We start from the raw sequence: 20,035 nt of genomic DNA, 5'->3' as shown, positions 1-20,035 counted from the left end.
CCCCATCACTATGCTACTCCCATCACCATGTTGCATTATTCATCATCATCATGTTGTCTTAATCATCATTAGGCATGCCCATCATGCTGCTTCATTCATCATTATGCTACACTATATTTTTGTTGCTTCATTATGTTGCCATATGTAATCCTTCATGTTACACCAAAATTTGTCACCATGACTATTTGCAGTCAGTATGGCTCTGTCAATAGTCATACTATCCTCCTTGGCAAGTCTCATACCTTTGCTCCTCATGTCAAACTCCAAGAAAGAGAGAAAGTCCTTAAAAAATTCAATTAACTCTAGTTATGCAGTTTCTCTTAGCCTTACCTGCGTGTACGCACCCCAAGTTCACAATATCTGCGTACTTGTACGCTCTGTCTGTAAAGGGGTGGGTGCGTACTCTTGTAAAGGTCAAAAGGCGCAAGTTTCACTTCAAAAAAGTTACTTGCGGTCATTTCTAGAGCATTCTAGAAGATGGTTTGACGTGGATTGAGCGCCTCCAGATGGTTCATGCATCCCAATGAAAGAGGAACTTATCCCATGAAGTGGGGAGCTATCCCATTGAAAGAGGGGCTTATCCCATTCATGGTGGACCTGATTAACTTCCTCCAAAGCACTATAAATACAGGCATTGGGCCAGAAGGAGGGGAGGTTGAAAGCTGAACATTCCTAAGGGTAGATGCTGCTGAAATTAGGACTCCCTTATAGAGCTTGAGAGGAGAGATTCCAATCCTTCCTTAGCTTCATTTGGAAGTGGGTGAGCTGATCAAAGTAAAGGAGAACTCTTGCTGGACCCTGGGAGGGACCTGCACAACACCAAGGCACTGGTTGTAATGGTTTCTTTTGTTTCCAATTAATACAATTAAGCTCATTTTTCTCAGCAAGTTGTTTTATATAATTTGTTTCATATACTCCTTGGTCTTTATGATGAATATGTTTTATTATATGAGTTATTCAGGTGCTATGTAATCGTTTGCTTGTTAGTGAATGCATGCTTCAAGGAGAAGGAGCTCATCTAGATCAGAGAGGCTGGACTACAACAAACAAGCGTTGGACTAAAGGTATGTTTTAAACACCTGGTTGCTTGTATTCTAAATGCATGTTTAGGGAAAGATAGTGTTTAATTGTCTTGTTTGTCACTAGAAAGCCTTAGCTTCTAGGGAGGTCAGTTTTGTCTGCAAAATTGACTCTTTTCGCATGACAAAATGGCAACTCCACTGGGGAACTCCATGATTTGAATGATTTCTCCTTTGTGTGAAACTTTTATTTGAGAAAAGTCGTTTTCTTTCTGGTTTTTGGCTATTTGACTGTGCATTTGGGTGGAATAGCTTAGGGTTAAGTTATATTTTAGTTTTTCTTGGTTTTGCTAGAAGTACGCAGCCTCTGTGTTAAGCACACTGCGTACCTGTACGCACTGCAGCTTTGTACACAGAGCGTACACGCACCTGTGCAAACAGGCTGCCTGTGTACCCCTGTCAAAAGCTTAGAAAATTTCCATTTTTTCCTTTTTCTCCTATTAGATTTTGTTTATAGCTTGTTTTTGCTGCCCAGATCCACTGTTCACCTGTCAGAAGCTTTCATCTTGGCTAATTTCATTGGCATTCCTGCTCTAAGCTTTTATCAATTGGGTGTTTTGAGTCTCTTTTTGAGAAATACTTGATTTGTTTTCCTTTGGTCATTACTTGGAGGTTTCTCTCAGTCCTTTCACAATTTTGCATCCTTTTGCTTTTGTTTTTGCAAAAACATTTCCCCCTCATTCGCCGGGGGGGGGGGGCTAAATTGTGTATGAGTGTTAATCGCCTTTGAGTGTTTTTATTGATCTTTGGAACTCTCACCCAATTTTCTCAACTTGCACTTGATTGGTTCTTAGATTACATTAGAATCGTCTTGTGTTTGAGAATTCTCTTGCATAGATCACATTTGCATAATTAGAATTCTCATTTTCAGAATATGAATGACAAGTGTGCATAGATTACATTTGCATACTTTTCAAGTGAATTGTGTATAGATTACAATTGCATAGTTTACATTCTAAAAAATCAATCGTAGATTTAGATCAGTTTTCTTTGATTTGAATTTACACAAAAATAAAAATAAAAATAAAAACTATTTTGGAATTGATTTGCATTAGTTTTTCTTGATGAAATTAGTGCATTAGAGAATTTGTTATATTTTCTCTTAGTGATCAATTTTTGCATTGTTGGAAGTGAATGGAAACTCTCTCCTTACCTTAATTAGGATTCATCGAATTGAAAAGATCACATTATCATATTCGATTGCATTCAGTTGAGTCGGGTCATAACACCATTGGTTTCATATCCATTTATCCATTTTGAGTAATAACAGCCTTAATAACACAGCGCTTAATTAAAATTCATCTAGTAATTTTTACATTTCTAGGGCTCTGATACACCAACATAGCTTAGGCTAGTGTCTTGGAGTAGGAGAGTAATTAACTCTCCAAGACAGTAAAACCAAACAAGTAGCTTATCTTGTAGTAGGATAAATCCAACTGTTTCATTTGTACTCTGGGAAAGCTCCTCTTAAAGGAGAAGCACGAGACCGCGTCTGAACCAGTGAGGGGATCAATCCTCCTTCATTGGGAAAGATGCCAGATACGCATGTACTACAAACGGTAAACCTCGGATTATTGTCGAGGAGCCTGCGGTCACTTGTCGGTAAACCTTGGATTATTTTCAAGGAGCCGACAAGGGGATTGAGCTTGTTACTCTGCCCTTGCGTGCTATCGGGTCGTAGACTGTTCCCCCAGGTATATTTGTTGCTGTTGGTAACCTTAGTGACCATTATCTTTAGGATTCTACCCAAGGTGACGGTGGAGGGAAGATCCCACTGTACCTAGAGCAGACATTGGCTAGAATCACTTGGATTTTCTGGGGGGTTCACTTCACTCGAGATGGTTAAAGTGGAGGAACTTGGTCCAGTCTATTCATTAAGCAGGTTGCCGGGGTAACTGTTCCACCCACCACTTCTGTACTGAATTCTGCGATGTTGGATTTCATCACCAACTAGTGTTTTCGGTCCGGAAGGTTACTGTTTGTGTGTGGTTTGACTCCTAGATTTGATAGCGCGTGTTAATTTGTTTGTTTTTACTTTTAGAGACCATAGGTGTGAATTGTGAATTTTAATTGTTAAGTGTGAATTGTGAATTGTTAATTTTAGTTTTAAATTGTTAATAAAATTCACTGAAGTTGAATATAATGGCAAATGTTCCGGAATTTACCACCCTAGGAACCCGTCCTAATGAGAATCCTAGTATTTTTCCTTACTTTGGAAATGTTGGTCCTCCTTATATGGCTACTTTGTCATTACCTGGATTTACAATAGGTTTACCCATATGGTTATTTTCAACTTCGTTGGCCCAAAATACTCCAATTGTTCCACCTCAACCGAATGCTTCACCTCAACAGAGTTCACCATCTCAATACCACCAACCTTCTGTTGACCCTTTACCTTCTTCGCCTAATTTTTCTTCCTCCATTTCTTCCTCTTCGCTTGGTAAAAGCCTCGATGCTAGTAACCAGGTGTCTAAGAAGAAGAAGAAAGGTAAGAAGAAGAAGAAGAAGAAGAAGAAGCAAGATAAGAAAGAAGTCAACCAACCAACCATGGCTGTAAGTGTTAGTTGTGTTGAGGAAACCTCCAACATGCATCGTAAACCCAAATACCCTTGCAAGCTTTGTAAGGGTGACCACTTCCTTGTCAATTGTCCTGGTATTCCAAAGGTCTTGGAAGTATGGTCAGAAAAATCTCATCAAATTTCCATTGATCCATCAACCAGTGATAGTCAGGTTCCTGGGAAAAAGGGTAAAATTAGGTTTCCTTGTAAGTTATGCAAAGGGAGTCATCAAACTCACATTTGCCCTCACATGGATGAAGCCTCAACATTGTTGGAAAACCTTACTATTCCACAACAAGAATTTCCAACTGGTTACCGTAAACTTTCTCCCAACCGACCGTCAACTGACGGAGTGATTGATCTAATTTCAAGTATAGTCAATCACACTCTTCCATTGGAGAGTGAAACTCATGTCACTCAGGTTGATGATCCATTAGTTGATCAAGTGGTCGATTCAATTTCACATTCGATCGATCCCACTTTCCCTTTAGAGAGTGAACTTCAGACCGCTCAGGTTCTTCTTGTTACATCAGATTCTTCTATGCCGGGGGTCATTTCACCTGTTTCTATGGAACCCCCTCCAAGTACTGAGGTCTTTTCCTTTGATTGGAATAGACTGACAGAACCTCGTCTTCCTTCCTCCATCCATTTCCAAATCATTGTCAAGGCTGGTGGTAGGGACATACATCGTACTCAGATAGATGAAGGTGCTTCTGTTAGTATTTTATCCTCAACTGTTTGGAAAGCTTTGGGTTCCCCTCAGCTTGCGCCTATTACGTAGAATCTGAAAGCTTTTAATAGAACCATTAGTGAACCTTTAGGGATCCTTCCTAAGTTTTCTATTACCTTGGAAGGTAAACCTATCTGTATTGATCTTATGGTAGTTCGAGGTCCCTTGGATTTCAATTTACTCCTTGGGCGAGACTATGTTTATGCAATGAAAGGTGTCGTATCGACACTCTTTCAGGTGATGTCTTTCCCTCACAATGGCAGTATTGTGACTGTAGACCAGCTTTCATTCCCTAGTCTTGTTTCAACTACCAATAACATGACACCCCTAAATGTTCCTGATTCTAAAGTGGTATCTACCCTGCCACGGGTTAATTATGTGGCAACTGGTCCCATGTTTTCAATTACCGATGTAAGTGAGCCTCTCACTGTTTGCTCATCTTCCTTTGATTTAGATTCGGTAATTGACATGGAAAACTCTATGGGATTACTTGAACACGATGTTCTTATCCCTTTTGAGTCCCTCGACATGTGTTCCTTCCAGAGAACTATTCTTCCTTCTGATGAAGACCTCTTGGAAGCCATGATCAAGGTGTGTCCATTGACATGTCTTTCTTCCAGTTGGAAGCCATGATCAGTGGATACGAGGAAAGTTCCTTTTACTGTGTCGACCTCGTTAAAAAATGAATCAGTGAGTACGAGGAAAGTTCCTTTTACTGTGTCGACCTCGTTAAAAAATGAATCAGTGAGTACGAGGAAAGTTCCTTTTACTGTGTCGACCTCGTTAAAAAATGAATCAGTGAGTACGAGGAAAGTTCCTTTTACTGTGTCGACCTCGTTAAAAAATGAATCAGTTAGTACAAGGAAAGTTCCTTTTACTGTGTCGACCTCGTTAAAAAATGAATCAGTGAGTACGAGGAAAGTTCCTTTTACTGTGTCGACCTCATTAAAAAATGAATCAGTGAGTACGAGGAAAGTTCCTTTTACTGTGTCGACCTCATTAAAAAATGAATCAGTGAGTATGAGGACAGTTCTTTTCCTGTGTCAACCTCGTTAAAAAATGAATCAGGTTAGAGGATAGTTCTTTTACTGAGTCAACCTCATTAAAAAAATGAATCAGGTAGATTTTAGGATATGTAGGTAGATTGTAGAAAGTAGGATTTTGAGGATAGTTCCTGTTACTGAGTCAACCTCGTTAAAAAATGAATCAGGTTTGAGGATAGTTCATGTTACTGAGTCAACCTCGTTAAAAAATGAATCAGGTATGAGGATAGTTCTTTTCTTGTGTCAACCTCCTTAAAAATGAAACAACTCCCTTTTCAAGTTAAATATTGAAAGTAAACCTTCATTCCATCCATCTGGTTGAATGCAATGGAGCCTGGGGGGCATGTACCTCACTTTGCATCATTATACTGGGGGCATGCGAACTTTTAGAGCATAGTTCCTTGTCTTGTGTCAAGCTCGTTAAAAAATGAAACAAGGGTAGGTTAAGTAGGTAGATTGTAGAGAGTAGTCATGAGCATAGTTCCTTGTCTTGTATCAAGCTCATTAAAAAATGAATCAAGGATTTTAGAGCATAGTTCCTTGTCTTGTGTCAAGCTCGTTAAAAAATGAATCAAGGTTTTTAGAGTAAAGTTTTTTGTTAGGTAGATTGTAAAGAGTAGTTATGAGCATAGTTCCTTATCTTGTGTCAAGCTCGTTTAAAAAATGAAACAAGGGTTTTGAGGATAGTTCTTTTCCTGTGTCAACCTCACTAAAAAATGAAACAACTCCCACAAGTCTTTCTAAGATCTTGAAAGTAAAGCTTCATTCCATCCACCTCATTGAATGCAATGAAGCTAGGGGGGCATGCACTCTAGCAGTTATGCTTAGGGGGCATCAAGCACAGTTTTATCTCTGTTTCAAGCTTGTGTAAAAATGAAACTATTTTGAAGCATAGTTTTTCTCTGTTTCAAGATTTTGTAAAAATGAAACCTATCTTGAGTCAATTTCAGTTATTTTCAAGACTCGTTAAACTCATGAAAATCTCGAGATTATTTTGCTATCTTTCATTCTTGTAAAACAAATGAAAATCCCGAGTTCTTTCCGTCTTTTCCTGCTCGTAAATTAAATTGAAAGTCGGCCATATGAGTACATTTTTATCATTTTTTCGAACTCATTAAAACTTACGAAAAAGTGAAAACTATGAGTACATTTTTATCATTTTTTCGAACTCGTTAAAACTTACGAAAAAATGAAACCTTAGAGTCACCTTTAAGCTCTTTTCTGACTCCTAAAACATGAAAAGATTGCCGAGTTTTTCTTTTAAACTCGTTAAAACGGAACTAAAAGACAGTCCTCTTATAACCCTTTTCTGACTGTAAAAAAATGAAAAGATTGCCGGATTTTTGTAGTTTCAAATTTGATATTGGAAATAAAACGACGTGTCCTTGATCGCTTTTTACTTTTCATGTCAAAGACACTAATCATGAAAGTACTCCTTGGTCGTAAAAGATCAAGCGGTTCTCTCAAGTATTATTTTATACTTTTTCGGGCTTGGGAGACACAAATTTATGAAAACGTTCAACCCTAGAGTCTTCTTAAGTTTTTCAGACTCTCTAAAATTGAAAAACACTGATTTTTTCCTATACTGGACTCGTTAAAATTTCATAGTAAAGGACCTGTTCGATTACAAACAGGAACGGACCACTCCTTCTTAGGGTTCGAATCTAAACTAAGTTGGACTCATCCGAAGGATGAGCTTATAATCAAGCATATGTTATCCTCCTCAAGCTTGTAAAAAATAAAGAGGTACTTGCCAGAAATGGTGGGGGAAAAGAGAGAAAAATGAGCTTATTTGCTATCCTTTGTCTCAGAAGAAACCTTATCACCACTCTTGAACACAACACTTTTCATTCACCTGGGTTGGGAAATCCTTTGCCTCATAGTTGATTGAACCACATTGAAAGTCTTCAGCCGGGTATTAACTTTGGGTCAAATGTTACCAAGCCATTTGTTGTGTCGTTATGGGTTCAAGAGGTCGCTGCAAATAAACCATTCATCTGCAAAATACCTGTCATCCATCTTGACCGTCCCTGAGTCAGTCCTTACAGCTACATTTCTTCAACTTGATTTATGATTTCGTGTTGTGGGCTTGCCTACGACGGATTGCTTTCCATCGACATCAGCACATTATCTAGAAAGATGATCTAGAAATCGTCAGTACCTTGAAATCAGCATGCATCAATGGCAGATTTCTCGCCTTCGATGACAGTTTACATCATTGACTTTCGATCGAAGGATTCCGTGACATGTTTGACATCAGCACATTCATTCACATCTCATGGATTGTACAGGGTACTTTGAGAACCATTGACATCACTGGTGGTCTCTCTCACACTTGTTAACAGTTTACATCATTGACTGGTAATCAAGTGGTTTCTACCATGCTCGACATCAACTCATTTATTCGCATGGATAGAATCGTACTATTTCGGGAAGTAGAAATGAAGACCCTGGATCTAGTTTCCACCATCCAGGCTGCGAGGAGTTTTGTATTCATTGTATAGTAGACTAATTATAAACAGATGGCTGCGTCCATACTGTGTCAACATGAGTCTATGATTATGATGTAACTCGAAATCATTCCTGTATCAGAGCAGTAGTTAGTTTGTTAATTAAAGTTTTTGATCTGAGTATGGGAATGCCTACCTCAGCGATGATATGATCTCATACATGTATTTTGTGTTGAATACTTGCAAGTTCCAACTGGGCTTTCCACAAGATAATCCTTGAAATGATAAAGTACTTCACCCTTCCTAGATGATATGAAACCCTAATCTACTACAAGCTTCGCACTTTAGGGGGCAATCTTTTAGACTAAAATTGTCACCATGACTATTTGCAGTCAGTATGGCTCCGTCAATAGTCATACTATCCTCCTTGGCAAGTCTCATACCTCTGCTCCTCATGTCAAACTCCAAGAAAGAGAGAAAGTCCTTAAAAAAGTCAATTAACTCTGGTTACGCAGTTTCTCTTAGCCTTACCTGCGTGTACGCACCCCAAGTTCACAATACCTGCGTACTTGTACGCTCTGTCTGTAAAGGGGTGGGTGCGTACTCCTGTAAAGGTCAAAAGGCGCAAGTTTCACTTCAAAAAATTTACTTGTGGTCATTTCTAGAGCATTCTAGAAGATGGTTTGACGTGGATTGAGCGCCTCTAGATGGTTCATGCATCCCAATGAAAGAGGAACTTATCCCATGAAGAGGGGAGCTATCCCATTGAAAGAGGGGCTTATCCCATTCATGGTGGACCTGATTAACTTCATCCAAAGCACTATAAATACAGGCATTGGGCCAGAGGGAGGGGAGGTTGAAAGCTGAACATTCCTAAGGGTAGATGTTGCTGAAATTAGGACTCCCTTATAGAGCTTGAGAGGAGAGATTCCAATCCTTTCTTAGCTTCATTTGGAAGTGGGTGAGCTGATCAAAGTAAAGGAGAACTCTTGCTGGACCCTAGGAGGGACCTGCACAACAACAAGGCACTGGTTGTAATGGTTTCTTTTGTTTCCAATTAATACAATTAAGCTCATTTTTCTCAACAAGTTGTTTTATATAATTTGTTTCATATAATCCTTGGTCTTTATGATGAATATGTTTTATTATATGAGTTATTCAGGTGCTATGTAATCGTTTGCTTGTTAGTGAATGCAGGCTTCAAGGAGAAGGAGCTCATCTAGATCAGAGAGGCTGGACTACAACAAACAAGCGTTGGACTAAAGGTATGTTTTAAACACCTGGTTGCTTGTATTCTAAATGCATGTTTAGGGAAGGATAGTGTTTAATTGTCTTGTTTGTCACTAGAAAGCCTTAGCTTCTAGGGAGGTCGGTTTTGTCCGCAAAATTGACTCTTTCCGCATGACAAACTTACATCATAGAGGAGTTTCGTACTCCTATAGAAAGTCCTCAATATGCTGCCACCATATTTCTGAGAGAGGCAGACAAATCATAACCATGCTCTCTTGCATTCTAGGATACGGTTAATTTTAGATATGTTTTATGCTAGAGCAATTTATTTCAATTTCTTTTCTAGATTAGTAATCACATTAGCATAAACTAAACTACAGATAGGACATAAATATAAATCGCAGAAGACAAGCCAAGGCAAGATGACAGAAGATGTGGCGCCAACTAGGGACAAACTCCAATGTGGGGAAACCCTTGATCAATTCTTCATTTATGTTCTTCAAAGTTCAGAAGAGAACGAGAGAGAGAGAGATAGTACATTTACAATAGAAGTCAACATTTTGACTTTATGATATCTACATGAGATCAGTTGAGGACATATTTCTTCAACTGATTCTCCAAGGTGACTACTTCACCTATCATGGTGTTGTAACTCGTACTCATGTTTCACTCGTCATTGTGCTACACCTAGTCATGGAGTTGCCCCCATCACTATGCTACTCCCATCACCATGTTGCATTGTTCATCATCATCATGTTGTCTTAATCATCATTAGGCATGCCCATCATGCTGCTTCATTCATCATTATGCTACACTATATTTGTGTTGCTTCATTATGTTGCCATATTTAATCCTTCAAACAGACCATCCAACCATACTCTACCTTATAGGGTTGCTAACTTCCATAACGCAGCTCCTAAAAGGCCTCCAGCTACTGGTTATGGCCTGTGACCTAGCCCAAAAATTGACTGTAACTTGGGTCCCTTGAAATAATGATCCAGACATCCCTTACACAGTAGCTTGTAGCTCTTTCTTATTGTGGATTCTTCTGCCTAGCATATAGAGTTCAAGAATAGATTGATCATGCCCAGAATAGTCCATGTTGTCAGCTACAGGTATGTGAATTTAACCCTGAGATACTACCGTTTGTTGTGGCATTAGTCCACTCTTCTTTCTACGTATTAGGTCTTTATATGCTACTAATTATGGCATCTTATTCTGCGGCTAATAGAGTTGCGTATAACACTTTTTCATGATAGCTAATAAGAGTGTGAATGGTGAATGCCAATTAGGTCTCTTGATGTTGTGGTTAAGGTCTATTCTAGAGATGCAGTTAGGGTCTTTTAGGGCTTCCTTTGACTGTGTTAAAACCTTTCCTAGCTGCGTTATAGAAGCTCCTAGACATTGTATATTAGGCCTCTACTTAAGAACCAATTAGAGTCTCCTTGGACCATGTATTAGAGGATCGCGTTGACTATGTATAGGATCTCCCTTGACTGTGGCTAGGGCACATTTGAATTGTGGCTAGGGCATCATACTTTGGGCCAGTGTATCTTCATTGTGTCTCTCCTTCACCAAAACCCAAAGACGTGGAGATGAGGAGACCACACATGAAGAGGATCTGTCTTGCAAATGATTTCAAGTCCTCTATATTTATACTAGAACGTAGATGATGAATAGACACGACTATTGGGCTTCTGAGCCTACACAAGCTGCTGGCCGACTAGACAATTTGTCTTATAACATAAATAAATTCATAACTCCATGAATACTTATCGGAATTGGATGATCTTTAGATCAATTCTACACCTCTCGATGAGAGGGATCCAATAAAAATATCAGCTACCATAAATAAGATGACCCACATGGAGTTTAGACCTAGTTCCCAATTTTAACACTCCCTCTCAACTAGAGAGAACTCCATCCACTGATCCATATGTCCGACTATACTATATCTTCCATCTGTGCCCTATACTGCTCTGCTCGGCTCTTCTTAGCTCTGTTGGCTCTGCTCAGCTCTGCTGGCTTTGCTGGCTCTGCTCTGCTCTACTAAGCTTTTCTTGCTCTACTCTTTTCTGCTTAGCTTTGTTGGCTATGATCTGCTCTGCTCAGCTCTATTGGCTCTGCTCAACTTTGTTGGCTCTGCTCTACTCTGCTTAGCTCTAATGAACCATGAAGAAGAAGAATTGATCGAGAATATGTCATACCATTCTCCACTGACCCGAAGTCAGTCTCAGAGTGTGTACCACTGGTCCCAAACCAGTTCTTAATTGACCCGAAGTCAATGTCATAGTAGGTACAACTCCTACCACTGGTCCCATACCAGTACTATACTAACTCGAAGTTAGTCTTAGAGTATGTACCACTAGTCCCAGACCACTCCTCTACTAACCTGAAGTCAGTGTCATAGTGGGTACAACTCCTACAACTCGTCCCAGACAAGTATCATTGATCCTAGATCAATGATGGTCATCCTAACATAGGGATTATGTCAGATACAACGATGCATTCATCGGTACTACTATGGTCACTATCCTCATTTCCCTGCTCATTGATCAGATGAGAGGTACTTCACATGAGTCCCAAACTGCATGGGTAGGATGCCTTGACAGGAGAACTAATCATCCTATCCATAGGAGAGAAAATCATCCTGTCCAGTGGATGTCATAGAGAACTAATCATCCTAGCCCATAGGAGAGCGAATCATCCTGTTCCACGATCGCAATGGAGAATACATCATCTAGGCTTCACAAGAGAACTAATCATCCTACTTCACAATCGTCATGGAGAACACATCATCCAGACCTCACAGGAGAACTAATCATCCTACTATACAATCGTCATGGAGAACACATCATCAAGACCTCACAGGAGAACTAATCATCCTACTACACAATCATCATGGAGAACACATCATCCAGACCTCACAGGAGAACTAATCATCCTGCTACACAATCATCATGGAGAACACATCATCCAGAACTCGCAGGAGAACTAATCATCCTCCTACATAGTCGCCACTGGGTGTCACAGGGAATGTTTTGATTCTTTTACCTTGTACACATACACCACCAGGGGATGGTGAGTCACCATGTGGTCATGTGTCACTCCAAGAAGTACCTCGTGCCCCCCTAGAGCTCCCAGAGCTCAGTACATCATACTTGGCCCTTGTTAGAGGGTCTCTGAATGACACCAAGTCGTTCTCAGAAAGTCAGGAATTTGACCTTTCCTAGGGGCTTCATCAAAATGTTAGCGACCTGTTCATCTGTACTGATATGTTGGAGCCTTATAGCTACCTACTACACCATATCTCGAATATAGTGGTACTTGATATTGATATGCTTGGAGCGATCATGAAATACGGGATTGTCTAATAAACGAATCCCACTCTGGTTATCACACAAGATCACAGTGGTATCCAATGTAAATTCAAATAGCTCACTGAAGAGCTTCTAGAACTAGACTGTCTCACTTCCTCGGCAATGCTCAAAGCCATAAACTTCTGTTTCTTGCTCATCCAGGATATCGAAGTAGATCCCAAGGAGAACTAACACTGAGAAGTGCTCTAGTGATCCTCGACACTACCTGTCCACTCAGAATTCGAATAATCTTGAGGTTGCATATTTTAGTAGTGTATCTCAATCCATGAGAGATTGTGCCCTAAAGATATCTCAGAATATTCTAGGCACGAATCTAGTGAAGCTCAGCCAAATATGAGGTCACCATGCTAACTACAAAACATATGTCTGGATGGAGGTTCACCAAGAACATCAATGAAAATGAGTTTATGAATCTTAGAGGCATTTCCCAACTCTGGTTCGACATCACTACCATATAACTTCTGAAAGTTAAGATCTTCGATATAGTCACAGGCTTCCAGTTTACCTTTCCACATTTGGAATCCAACTCCCTCAGTCTTCTACAAATGAGAGGATCTGCACCTGTTAGACATAGGTGCCCGTATGAGAGGTCTATCATCCACAACCTTCGGGTAATGGTTTGGATCTGTTTCACTCCTAGTGAATCTCAGCTTCATCTGACAGCTATCAATCCTCTCATACTACACCTGGGTGTTTTGTGTCAAGCCATAGAGGGCTTTCTTCCACTTGCATACGTGAGATTCCTGATCGTCAATCTCAAACTCCTTGAGTTGTTCCAAGCTTGTGGACCTAGTTTTCATCGATGAGTGCCACATCGTAACATTGGACTTCCATAGTTGTAATGGATACCAGGTTCTTCTTGTGATTAGGTACATAAAAGAGATTTTATAAATGAATTGAGTTACCCCCATTTAGTTGGGGGATAACATTTCCAACATCCTTTCTAGTATAGGTGGCATCGGCTCCAAGTATAATCCCACTATTGTTTCCATCTCTAGCAAATTAGAGAGTGTACCCATTTATCTGATGGAGTGCCTTGAAGCACTACAATCACTAAGCCATATTCCCAAAGAATCTGAAGGAGAGGGCCAATAGAAAATAACACTTCCTTATCTTATCATAAATAACATTTGATTCTTCACACCTAGGGTTTCTTGCTTTCTCTGAAGAGTCAGTCATGTCCTTGATGTCCTACATTACTTATCATTCCTCTGATCATTGAATATGTCCCTGGAATGATTATTATATTCATCAAGAGATGTGTCTCTATCATTCGGACACTCCTTCGCATAATGGCCAAACTTATTGCAACCAAGGCATTCGCCTTTCCTTCCACCCTTAGATCGGAACTTCCCAATGAAGTGATCCTTTGGTAGGCCATCAGAAACTTCTGCTACACCACTCTGATAATATTCTCTGCTTCGACTTCACCCTTGGTGAATTAGAAGAGGGATGAGGAACCCATTGATCCTTTTAGCCTTTCCCAACTGTCCTTAGTGATTGCTCTTTCACTCTTGCTTGGGCATTGTCTTCACCTCAGCTTTGATACCATGTTAATTTTAGATATGTTCTATGTTAGAGCAATTTATTTTAATTTCTTTTCCAGATTAGCAATCACATAAGCATAAAATAAATTGCAGATAGGACATAAATATAAATTGTGGAAGACAAGCCAAGACAAGAGGACACAAGATGTAGTGCTAGCCAGGGACAAACCATATGTTGAGAAACCCTTGATCAATTCTTCATTTATGTTTGTCAAAATTCAAAAAAGAAAGAGAGAGAGAGATAGTACATTTATAATAGAAGTCAAAATTTTGACTTTATGATATCTGCATGAGATCAGTTGAAGACATATTGCTTCAACTGATTCTCCAAGGTGACTGTTTCATCTATCATGGTGTTGTAACTCGTACTCATGTTGCACCCGTCATTGTGCTACACCTAGCCATGGAGATCCCCCATCACTATGTTGCTCCCATCACCATGCTGTATTATTCATCATCATCATGTTGTCTCAATCATCATTATGCATGCCCATCATGCTGCATCATTCGTCATTATGTTGCACTATATTTCTGTTGCTTCATTATTTTGCCATATGTAATCCTTCAAACAGACCATCCAACCATACTCTACCTTATAGAGCTACTAACTTCCAGAACATAGCTCCTAAAAGGCCTCCAACTGCTGGATATGGCCTATGGCCTAGCTCAGTAGTTGACTATAACTTGGGTCCCTTGAAACAGTGACCCAAACAACCCTTACATAATAGCCTGTAGCTCTTTCTTATTGTGGATTCTTCTTCCTAGCATACCGAGTTCAAGAACAGCTTGATCATGCCCAGAAAATTCCACCCTATCAGCTATAGGTATGTGACTTTAACATTGAGATACTATCATTTGATGTGGCATAAGTCGACTCTTCTTTCTGCATCTTAGGACTTTATACACTACTGATTAGGGCCTCTTCTTTTGTGGCTAATAGAGCTATGTATAATTCTTTTTCATGACAGCTAATAAGAGTGTGAATGGTGGCTGCCAATTGGGTCTCTTGATGCTGTGGTTAAGGTCTCTTCTAGACCTACAATTTGGGTCTTTTAGGCTTCCTTTGACTGCATTAAAACCTTTCCTAGTTGCGTTATAGAAGCTCCTAGATAGCGTAGATTAGACCTCTCCTTAGCAACTCACTAGAGTCTGCTTGGACCATGGATTAGGGCATCACATTGACTATGTATAGGAACTCCCTTGACTACAACTAGGGCACATCTGAACTGCGGCTAGGGCATCATACTTTGGGCCAGTGTATCTTCATTGCGTCTCTCCTTCACCAAAACCCAAAGACATGGAGAGGAGGAGACCACACATGAAGAGGATGTGTCTTGCAAATGATTTCAAGTCCTCTATATTTATACTAGAACGTAGATGATGAATAGACATGACTATTGGGCGTCTGAGCCTACACAAGTTGCTAGCCGACTAGACAATTTGTCTTATAACATAAATAAGTTCATAAATCCATGAATACTTATCGGAATCAGATGATCTTTAGATCAATCCTACACCTCTTGATGAGAGGGATCCAATAAAAATTTCAGATGCCATAAATAAGATGACCCACATGGAGTTTGGCCCGAGTTTCTAATTTTAACAAATACACTACAGATGAACATGTGGATGAGGTTGTGCTTGCTTTCCTTTCCATCTTTAGCCCAGGAAAGCCTCTTGCTGTAATTTACAACTATGCTCAGTTCATAGCAAAGAGAATGCATGAGCAATTCACCAGACTACAAACTGAGAGAGTTTTCAAGTATTAATCAATTTTATTTCATATGTTCTTGTACTACCAGTCAGTTAAATTATCTGTCAGCATCCAAAAGTTGGATACCAAAGGAAATCCAAGGTCAGCTATCTTCTCGACACCCTTGATCCAAAATTACTCCATAGTATTTACTTACAAGGACCTCATTGATTCATTTGTCCATATAGTTATGAATATTCTAACTAGTAGCCCTTAGCCCAGAATCAATCAAGAAATCAAAAGGGTGTTACAATTGGCAAAGAATAGTAAAGTGGGAGAATGGTATCTGTACCAGAACCACAAAAAAATAAGAACATATGGATGCCAACTTGCCCCTTAGAAACTGCCCAAATACCTACCCATGAGAATATTTTCACTAAAATACTCTAAGCAGATTATAAATTTTTATGAAGTAAATTTCCTAGCAGCTAGGAAGATAACCCAATTCAAAATGAAAATCCAATTGGGACCCTTCATTTGTAATACCAAAGAAGCTTCAAGAACAGATTTATGTGGCAGTATGACCCTCATGGAGTCATAAATAAGCTAAGGCTCAACGTTGAATTAGGACTTTTCATTCATCACCCCAGAACAAACATTGAGAGGTTTTCCAACCAATTAGAATGGTTGGAAAACACTCTAATTGGCATGGATAGTACTTTAGTTGATGTAGAGAATACATTGATTGATGTAGAAAAATAGATTGATACAAGCTCCTTCCTGCAAGTTCCATAACTAGGAGAACCAATGAATATTCCTCCTATTTTACATACTCCAGCAAATGAAGATAGGAATCCAAAGAGAAACAAGGACTAAGATTCCTGTTCAGCTATGGAAACCACAGATGAACAGTTTGAGATCAGTTACAAGAAGAGGCCCAAGCCTAATCCTGTAACTGAACAGGAAGACACCATTCACTCAGTGGAAATCACTGACACTGACACAATGGTGGAAAGAAGCAAAGGCACAATATCTTCAGGAGAAACGCACCAGCCTCAACATCAAACACTCAATTTATTGAGAGAAAACTCAGTGTTGAGGTTTCTTCATTCACCAGGCCTGTGGATAAAGAAAAGGATATAAAATATAGATACAAGGAAATCAAGTTGAAGAATGAGAAGTTGAAGGCTAAAACTTATGCTCGATACTTCAAGCAGACACGAGCAAATCAAAGCAGGTTGATGCCAGCCATTGACATAAAAAAAAGGAAAAATGTAGATGTCATTCATGCAAACTATAGTCCAACAGCCAAAAACATCAGCAGACTATAGAAAAGTAGATTTTGAGGTTTTGGCGAGGGATGTTCATCCCATTGACCAAATTGATTTCCACAAGTAGGTAGGTCAGATTATCTATTCCACCTTGATAGGTAAAGCTATGGCTGCACACAAGCTTTAAAGTTCATTGGACAACATTACAACACAATAAAAATTGGGAAAGGCCTCCTCACAGGCCAAGGACAACAAGATCAAGTCATTGGAGGACTTGGTAATTGAGATGGGACATGATCCCAATGATATCAAGGCGGCTAAGAAGTTAATAAAGAAAAAGAATGAGGATTTTGTTGTTCTCAAAAAACAACTCAAATTGCCTCATTCAGAGTACCCAAAGACAAAATAAGTCCTTGAGAGCCAAACACGTCAGGAGGAAATGATGGACCTTGTTTTACAACTTAATGATCAACTGAAGTAAATGGAGGAGTTAGATAGCTTGATACAGTTAAAGCAAGCTAGTCTTGAGACTGCCACTGCCATTGTTATCCCAACAGTCACTACTGCAATACCATCCACCTTGACAACTTCATTGGATCCTACAACTCCACTCCCTACAATAATACCAGCTGCCACAACATCTACAACAAATTCGACAACAACATTAATAGCTCAGCTAGGTGATGATGCAAGTAAGTTGGTTAAGGCAATGGAATACATGTCCATTCAGACCACACAAATAAACAAGCTTAAGGAGAAGATAACCAGTCTAGAGAATGAGAAAAAGCTTCAACAAATTATGCACAAAGAGGAAGTACAGAAAACAACCAGGATGAATGAGAGGATAGAAAGCTTAGAGAAAGAGATGAAATTAAAGGAGCCACTTAGCTAGGCTAAGGAAGAACTATGGGCCAATATAATTGACTTTATCAATGATATTTGGCCATCCATTCAAGTATTTTTGAATAAAGTGACTTACTGAAAGAGGCTACAAAAGCCATTCAGAGGGTTAAGGCTGAACTGGGAGACATGCTAGAAGAAGCCACTAGAATCATCTATTTCCTAAACTCCAAAAAAAAATATGAATTGCAGGAATTGGACATAGCTGAGAGGACATGTACAATATTGGAGGTTAAGAAGGTGCTCACCAAGAGAAATTTGATGCTAAACCTTGAGGACAAATGCCAAACCATGCAACTGGCTATAGACAGGTTCATGGAAAATTTATATGTTTTGAGGCAAAAGGGTCTGCCCAATCCATTGGTGATAGATGATAAATTGATGCCACAGGAAGACTACAATGGGAGAATCAGAGAGGTGGCTAGAGATCAGGCAAATAATTCCTATATGAAGTCGATGCCTACTGGAAAGGTATTGTATCAGACATGTAAAAACATATTTTACCTAGAGCATGAGGTAAAACACCTTTTTGTAAATAAACCCACTTTTACCAAGTACACAGAGGTAGATGAAATCTACAGGAAGATGATAAACATCTAATTACCAGATGCAGACACATGGGAAAAATTGAATGACTTACTATAAAAATACACATTCAAAATGTAAAAATGTACAGTAAGGGTGAAAACAACACAGTAAAAGGAAAATGATAGTTCAACCAGGTAAAAGAGTATCAGTTGAAAGGTCAAAGTACAAAGAACATCTAGTGTGAATACCAATAGCAAGGCAGAGAATAAAAGGAAAATTATTAGAGCATGAAGGCAACACAACCTAATAAACAGGGACAACATACAATGGTTGAGCATCTGTCTCTATCTTCTTGCATGAAGATCTTTCTTTCTCGTAGATTAATTCCCAAGACAGATATTTTGTAAGCTAGAGTTGTATAAATATTTCATAATTTGAAGTATTGATGGTGGATTGCTATACATTTGTATAGTTGTATTTATCATAAACGTGAGGGTTATTTTCCCAAATTTTCAAGTCAGTAGACAGGACTAAGTAATAAAGAGAGTGCATTACAGGATTCATATGTTGATCTATTACAATGAAGTATTTTCTTTGTCAAATTTGTTATTTTCTTATGTATCTCACAAACTTAAATGTTATCTAAATTGAATGAACTAACTAGAAATTTATTTTATAATTTGTTTAAGTACACTCTATCTTAATAGTTAAATCATTTTTATGTTTTATTGTGATATCCAGATCTGAGAGTCCTTAATTTCTCTCCCATCCCGGTTGACTTGTTTCACTTCATTGAAAATCTAGTCTAAGCAGCCCTTAATTTATCCTTGGATCCGATTGAAAACCACTTCACCATCCAGCCTTGAGATCTAAAGTAACTCAACTACCTTGCCTGTAGACAATATTTTTAGAACTTGATCAATTCTTGTTTGCTTGACTTTTGACCCCATAGCCCAATGGTAAAAGACACCCATCTGTCCATCTAAGTAAGTGATCCCACCACCAAATCCAAATCAAAACCCAAGTACAATCATAACTAGCCTAAAATCAATTAACTAAACAAAGTTAAATCATAAAGAGAGAGCCCTCTATGAGCATTAGAAAGGCTAGATCCTAATCTCCAAAGTAGATTTTTGGTTACCTCTATCATTTCTTTCCCTAACAACTAAAAAGAAATTTTGGAGTGATAACATATTGGTGACTCCACTGGGGAATTCGATCGTCAGTGTAATAAAAATTTAAGGAAATCTTAATTCTCATCTTTTTCTCCTTAAAGTCATTTAAGAAGTTGTTCTTAAAAAATTTCAAGAAAAAATTAAAAGATTAAAATTCTCGCTCCAAAAAGACTCTCTATACCAGGGAAATTCCATATCCAAACCCTGTTACAATAGTTGATGACCCTAACAAAATTTTAAGAAAACCAAATAAGGTAGAAACTCAAGAAAGTAGTAGCTAGTTAGTTAAATCAAATCCACTCCCCGAGGAATTATCAACTTTACATGATATTCCATTTCATTTGTCATTTGACCTCTCATTATTTAGAACTAAATCAAAAAATGCAATTCATGAAACTGTGTTAGACCCTAATTTTATTCAATTCATTGAGTCAAAAAAGGTTCCTACACA

Source organism: Pinus tabuliformis, chromosome 9 (genome assembly GCF_031772625.1).
Source record: "Pinus tabuliformis cultivar Carrire ecotype Pingquan chromosome 9, CPIR1, whole genome shotgun sequence".
NCBI lineage: Eukaryota > Viridiplantae > Streptophyta > Pinopsida > Pinales > Pinaceae > Pinus > Pinus tabuliformis.
The sequence above is the reverse complement of the archived record's forward strand: the minus strand, read 5'-3'. Positions refer to the sequence as shown.